The sequence below is a fragment of the Rhagoletis pomonella genome, unplaced genomic scaffold (assembly GCF_013731165.1).
Source record: "Rhagoletis pomonella isolate Grant_MI unplaced genomic scaffold, Rhpom_1.0 Rhpom_scaffold_00003, whole genome shotgun sequence".
In the NCBI taxonomy this organism is placed as follows: domain Eukaryota; kingdom Metazoa; phylum Arthropoda; class Insecta; order Diptera; family Tephritidae; genus Rhagoletis; species Rhagoletis pomonella.
Genome location: NW_023458557.1, coordinates 21,713,489 through 21,719,581, shown reverse-complemented (window position 1 = coordinate 21,719,581; position 6,093 = coordinate 21,713,489). Strand labels below are relative to the sequence as shown.

The 6,093-nt window shown below is 37.1% G+C and overlaps 1 pseudogene; it reads left to right on the top strand.

Annotated features, from left to right (window-relative positions):
* The window catches only part of LOC118736095, a 29,972-nt pseudogene extending 26,664 nt beyond the window's left edge, over positions 1-3,308 (top strand).
* Positions 3,309-6,093: the final 2,785 nt, after the last annotated feature.

Below are 6,093 nucleotides of genomic sequence, written 5' to 3'. Positions count from 1 at the left end.
GATAGCACTCCCAAAAATACACAAGCCAGGAAATCCGATGAGACCAATTATCAACCATAAATCTGCACCAGGATACAAACTATCGAAATATTTAAAATCGTTGCTGAAAGAAAAACTGGAACTGCCCAATAAATACACAATTACGAATACAGCGGAGTTAATCGCTAGAAATACCCAAAGATGCGAAATTTGTATCATTTGATGTTAAGGATCTTTACCCATCGATACCAACGGCAGAAACAGTTACCATCTTGACTAAAACTTTGATAGATAAAACAGACAACAACGTAGCAACGGAAATCGTTAACACATTGAGGCTAACACTAGACCAAAACTACTCCAAGTTTAATAACAAAATATATAGACAAACTAACGGGCTAGGGATGGGTAATCCCACATCTACAATTTTAATGGAAGTATTCATGCAACATTTAGAGGAAAAGCATATGACGGAGCTGACAACAAGCCTGGGAGTAAAGTTCTACGCAAGATACGTCGATGACATCATATGTCTTGTAACGGGAGACAAGGAAGAACAAATTCTAGGTTATCTCAACGACCAACACACGATTATAAATTTCACTATGGATAAGGAAAACGAAGGCAAAATAAACTATTTGGACATAACAATTAAAATACATAAGGTTACCAACAAATGCGAATTCGGGATATATAGAAAGCCCACGGCCAGAGACATGATTATACACAGAACTTCAAACAACCCTCAACATCTAATAACCAGGCTTGAACGAACCCTTATGAACTTAATATTATATACGCAATCGCGGAAAATAACGGATACAGAAAGGGCCTAGTAAACAAGATAAGAAGAGAAACAAAAACGGAGAAATCCAATAAGAAGGAAAATAATGAGAAGCCTTGGGCAGTCTTGACTTATACGGGCAGAACTTCATATAAATTGGCTAAGGTATTCCAAAAGTATAACATTAATACAGCATTTAGAACGAAGGACAATATGGGGAGGATACTACGAAATAGTGCAAACGAGAAAGACCCACTAGCCAAGCAAGGTGTATATAAGTTGACTTGGGAATGTCAACATAGTTACATAGGACAAACAGGGCGCACGATAAAAACAAGATATCGTGAACATATAAGGGACTACAACAAAAAAATGCTAAAACCTTCTACCACCCCGGAATCGAACTTCGCAAACCATATGGCAGAAAACCATTGTACGCCAATGAAAATAGGAAAGACAGCCAATGTTCTCCATGTACAGCACAAAGGACAACGCCTAAACGTATTAGAGAATATGGAGATATACTAACAAAAGACGTTCGTCGGAAAAATAATAAATGAGCAAATAAACACCGCATATGATATATTATTCGAACCACTCAGGCTAGTATACGCAAAACAAAACAGAAACCCTGCAACTACCATAAACAATGAAATGCAGGTCCAAACTACAGAAACAAAAAGAAAGAAAATAACTAATTTTTACCTACCTGCGAATCCATGCAACAATTAATCAAAAAAGAGGTGAGCAGCTAATTTCTAACTGAAACTACTGGTTGAACGAAAGAATATAATCCGCTGAGACGTACCTAACTATGAACCAACGACGATTTAACACGGCTATAAATAGTGACAGACAAACAGAACCTATTCAGAACGAAAAATGACACTGAAGATGGCACAACGCCGAAACCGGTTTGTCTCCAAACCAAATTTGACAAGGGATGACGGAAAATCGTTCCACATTACATCACACTCCTACCCTGTCGGAAACACCAACAACGAAAATTAGGATATTAGAATCCATGCTGGGGAATTTGGGAGACCCCATTAACCATGATGTCCGAATTATTAATAGCGTATTTACTTGAAGTCAAATACGCTATTAATAATTCGGTGCACAGCTCTTGCCGCGACACCCCGGGCCGACTCCTGTTTGATGTTGAGCAACGAGGGGTGATAATTGACGAATTTACGGAATACTTTCAAGAGAAACTGTGCCCGAACGAAGGACGAGACTTGGACCGAAGCTTCACTTATGATTACACTGTAGGTAAATTTAAAAGGTTTTGAAATATCACAGCTAAATGGCCAAACGATAACTGATCTTACTTAACTGGGATCTTTTAAATTCAATGGCGTCCTCCGTTTTTCCAGATTGGCTCTAGTTTTCGAGATAACAGTGCTTGAAAATCTGCCTAAATTTTAGGTTTTTTGTTAATAATTACCTCAGGTTTAAGGTTATTTTACTAAAATTTTGCACGTGCCTGTATTTTGATATTACCTTAGCTATTTCTGAAAATCATGGAAATCGGTTCACTATAACATATAGCTCCCACACAAATGATTGTTCAGATATGTGGTTTTGCGTTACAACTCATATTTTATTTCGTAATATTTTTTTATAATATTAGTTTATATACTATTTGGACCCAAATTTGGGTTCTCTTCAATCCCGTTTTGGCATATTTTGCTAGTTTCTATTGCTCTAAAGATTTTTTTAATATCCTTTGCCTCCTGTGATCGACCAGCAAAAGTCCGCCAACATTGAATTCAATGGTTTTCCAGCGAATCGGTCCTCAAAACACATAATGGATTGGTGAAATCTCTCTCCTACCTCGTCGGTTTCTGTTGAAAGCTTTTGCTCGTAAAAGTCAAAGTGGATTTTAAGCGACATGTGAACATCAAAGGCGTCAAAAGATTCCATCAAGTTCGCAATAAAAATGGCATATTCTGGTGAATGATTTTTACACAGAACGTGTTTAATTAAAGCCCGAACTGCATCCCATGCAACGGCTGCTGTGCAATCAAGAATTTCCAAGAAGCCTTGATCCTTCATTAATCTTCTGACCCATTCCGACCCATTAAGCACACCTGAAATAAAAATTATAGGGTTCTTAAAGCAAGAGAGAGATATAATAAAATATATGAGCGAAAATCTCTCAAATGGGCCACCCAAAATTGGACGATCAAGATATTTTTGCACAAATCACTTTATTCGGTTTACAACCACAGAGATTTTCCTTCATATACAATCAAAAAACTACTTCATGGATTTTTTCAACGGAAAGTTTTGGAAAGGCATTATTTTTCAAATATAGGAATGCAGTTTCGTTGACTCTAACCAAGTGTTTGATGTAATTCTTAACAACACCAATTTTGATATGTAAATCGGGAAGCATGATTTTATTAAGCGCTATCAAGGGCTCGCGAACTATATTGAATTGACCAATCGATTGTTCCTTTCTTTTTGGTCAATCACATTTCTATAGTGATTGCATTTGACTCTACTATCCCAATAACAGAACAAACAACAGTATGCCTGATAGTAGTGAGAGAACTTTAAAACCACAGTTCGCGCGCCACCTGTGCTCTTCGTACTTGATGCAATCTAAGATTAATTGCATTGTTTCCTATGATTCCTTTATTCCAACCGCATACAAGATGGGAACGGGTTTCTTGCTACTATCGCGATAGAGCAAGACTGCTTTCAAACTTCGCTTTGATGCGTCAATAAAGAGACGCCATTGTTCGGGTTTATAGTCAGTAATTCCCATTTCATTCATCAAATCTGCAACATCAATGCAATAAGCCTGAGTGCCATCTTCCGATAACTTGAAATATGGCATAACCGGATCTTGTCTATGTTTGTAGGCCGTTACTTTTACTCCTGGTCCTAAAACATTCACGCTTTTCAGTTCTGATGCCAAAATCATTGCGTTGTTATGGGAGAGATATGATTTACGCACCATGCTGTTTAGGTGTTCTTGGGATATGAAAGACGGTAAATTGTTTTCAATCGTAATGTAATCTGATCCACCATCAAGTGGTAATGGTGTTGCTTGCCATAGACTGTTTGCAATCATAGACAGTTTCGGGTTCGGATGGATGATTTGGAACTTGTAATGCATCACTATGTGCCACAGGTAAATGAGCGCTCGGTACAGCTTTGTAGACGACACAAGACCGATCTATTGAGTTAAATATTTATAAGTATATGTACGTACATATATATACATATATCGTGCGTTCTTCAATCAAATTCTGAAGTAGGGCGTTGTTGAAAAGTTTTCTGAGGGCGTTTTCGAACTGGCTGCCGAGATAGGTAGATCTTCCACTCAGCCATCGATATACAAATGTTAAGTTTGTTTGTTCGGCGGGCAAAAACTAAAAAAGTTCTGCACCATTTTTTTTTTTAATTTGGACATCTGCTGCAGACTTTCCAAGGTTGGTTATACTTAGGCGTGGTACCTTCCAAACATACAGAAACTTTTACCTATTTCATACACTCAGCGATTAAGGTGAGGGCGAACTATACATAATTTCATGGTTTTATTTAAATTTACTTACTTTTTCGATTGAAAGCAAATGTATTGTTGGTGCATGCATAACAATTTTCAGCTTCGTGTTTTCCGGGATTTGTCCAAATAATTGGTAAACCGAATGGTAACGAAAATCGTTTTTTGTCCACCAAAAATTCATCGCACTAATGCATGAAATACATGTAAATTCGGGAGAGTATTTATTTTGTGCAGGTTCAGATTGGAAAAAGTGCCATATATAGCATGCTAGTGCATTTTTATTTGAGACTAATTTACGCTGGTCTGATTTCAAAATGAATTTACCACAAACGAAACAAAGCTTCTTTAATGTATTGCAAAGCTTTTTAATTTTTTTCATCTTTAGGAGTTTACGAAGACAATGATATGATGAATAAAAATTGTTCGCAAAATTTTCGATTTTTTTATCAATTAATATGACAGTAATCGCGCGCGTAGATTTTCGGTTTGTGTTTTTTGGTTCCCAACTTATGTGAAATATACGCGGTATAGACCGCCGCCTATTTGAAAGCATTACTCAGTCACTTTGACTTTAACGAACAACAGCTTTCACAGTACAAAAAAGGCATTAAAAAGCCATTCGCACAACAGAAACTGCAAAAATATGCCAGAGTGGGATTGAAAAGAACCCAAATTCAGGTTCAAGCAGTGTATAAACTACTATTATAAAAAATATTACGAAATAAAATATGAGTTGTAACGCAAAACCACATATCTGAACAATCAGTTGTATGGGAGCTATATGCTATAGTGAACCGATTTCCATGATTTTCAGAAATAGCTAAGGTAATGGCAAAATACAGTCACGTGTAAAATAACCTTAAAACTGAGGTAATTATTAACAAAAAACCTAAAATTTAAGCAGAGAAGCACCGTTATCTCGAAAACTGGAGCCAACCTGGTAAAACGGAGGACGCCATTGAATTTAAAAGATCCCAGTTAAGTAAGATCAGTTATCAAAACCTTTGCCCAGAAAAAAAATCAAAACCTGAGCACAGCCCTGCAGGGAAACCGCGGACTAGTGAATCAAATTTCTAGTTGCGTACTTGGTCTTTATCGCCAAAAAGGAGCTAGTCCGATAGGATCTAGATCCCCACCAGTCCAAAATCGGCGAAAAGTGGTACTATTAAGAAACAAATTTTTTCAGTTTTTTTCACTAAAAATCTATATCTAAAGTGACGAATTTAGAAATGGTTCGGAACTATAGAAAAAGGGATGCAGAACGAACTAGATCTTATTTGTCGAATTTAGAACTAATTCGGAACTACCGAATAAGGGATGCAGCGGGGGGCTTGTTTACTTTACATAAATATGTGTTCGGCGGCTTTTTCGATCAAATACGCTTCTATTCTGCGCTTCGCATTTCAACATCTTGGGACCGTCTGGAATCTAAGAAATAACAGCGAGCACCTCTGCAAACTTAGCTACAGCTAAAAGTATGTAAACGTACATTTCTTACAATCATTCAAACAAATTTAATTTCAAATTGAAAACACATTTCTTCCAAAATAACTTAAAATCGCACACACGGAAGAACCAAAAAGATTGAAAAATCATGATACTTTTTTCTTTAGTCTGTCGATTTTAGAACTGGTTCGGAACTATAGAATTTAGGACTAGTTCGGAACTATCGAAAAAGGGATGCAGCGGGGGGCAATTGACACTTCCTAGGACATCGCCATGGTAAATTCGCCAGTTGCTTGCATGCAAAAGAGATTTAACGCGAACCAGTACTGGGTCTAAATGTACTAGAAGCGCACCAGTTCAGAAC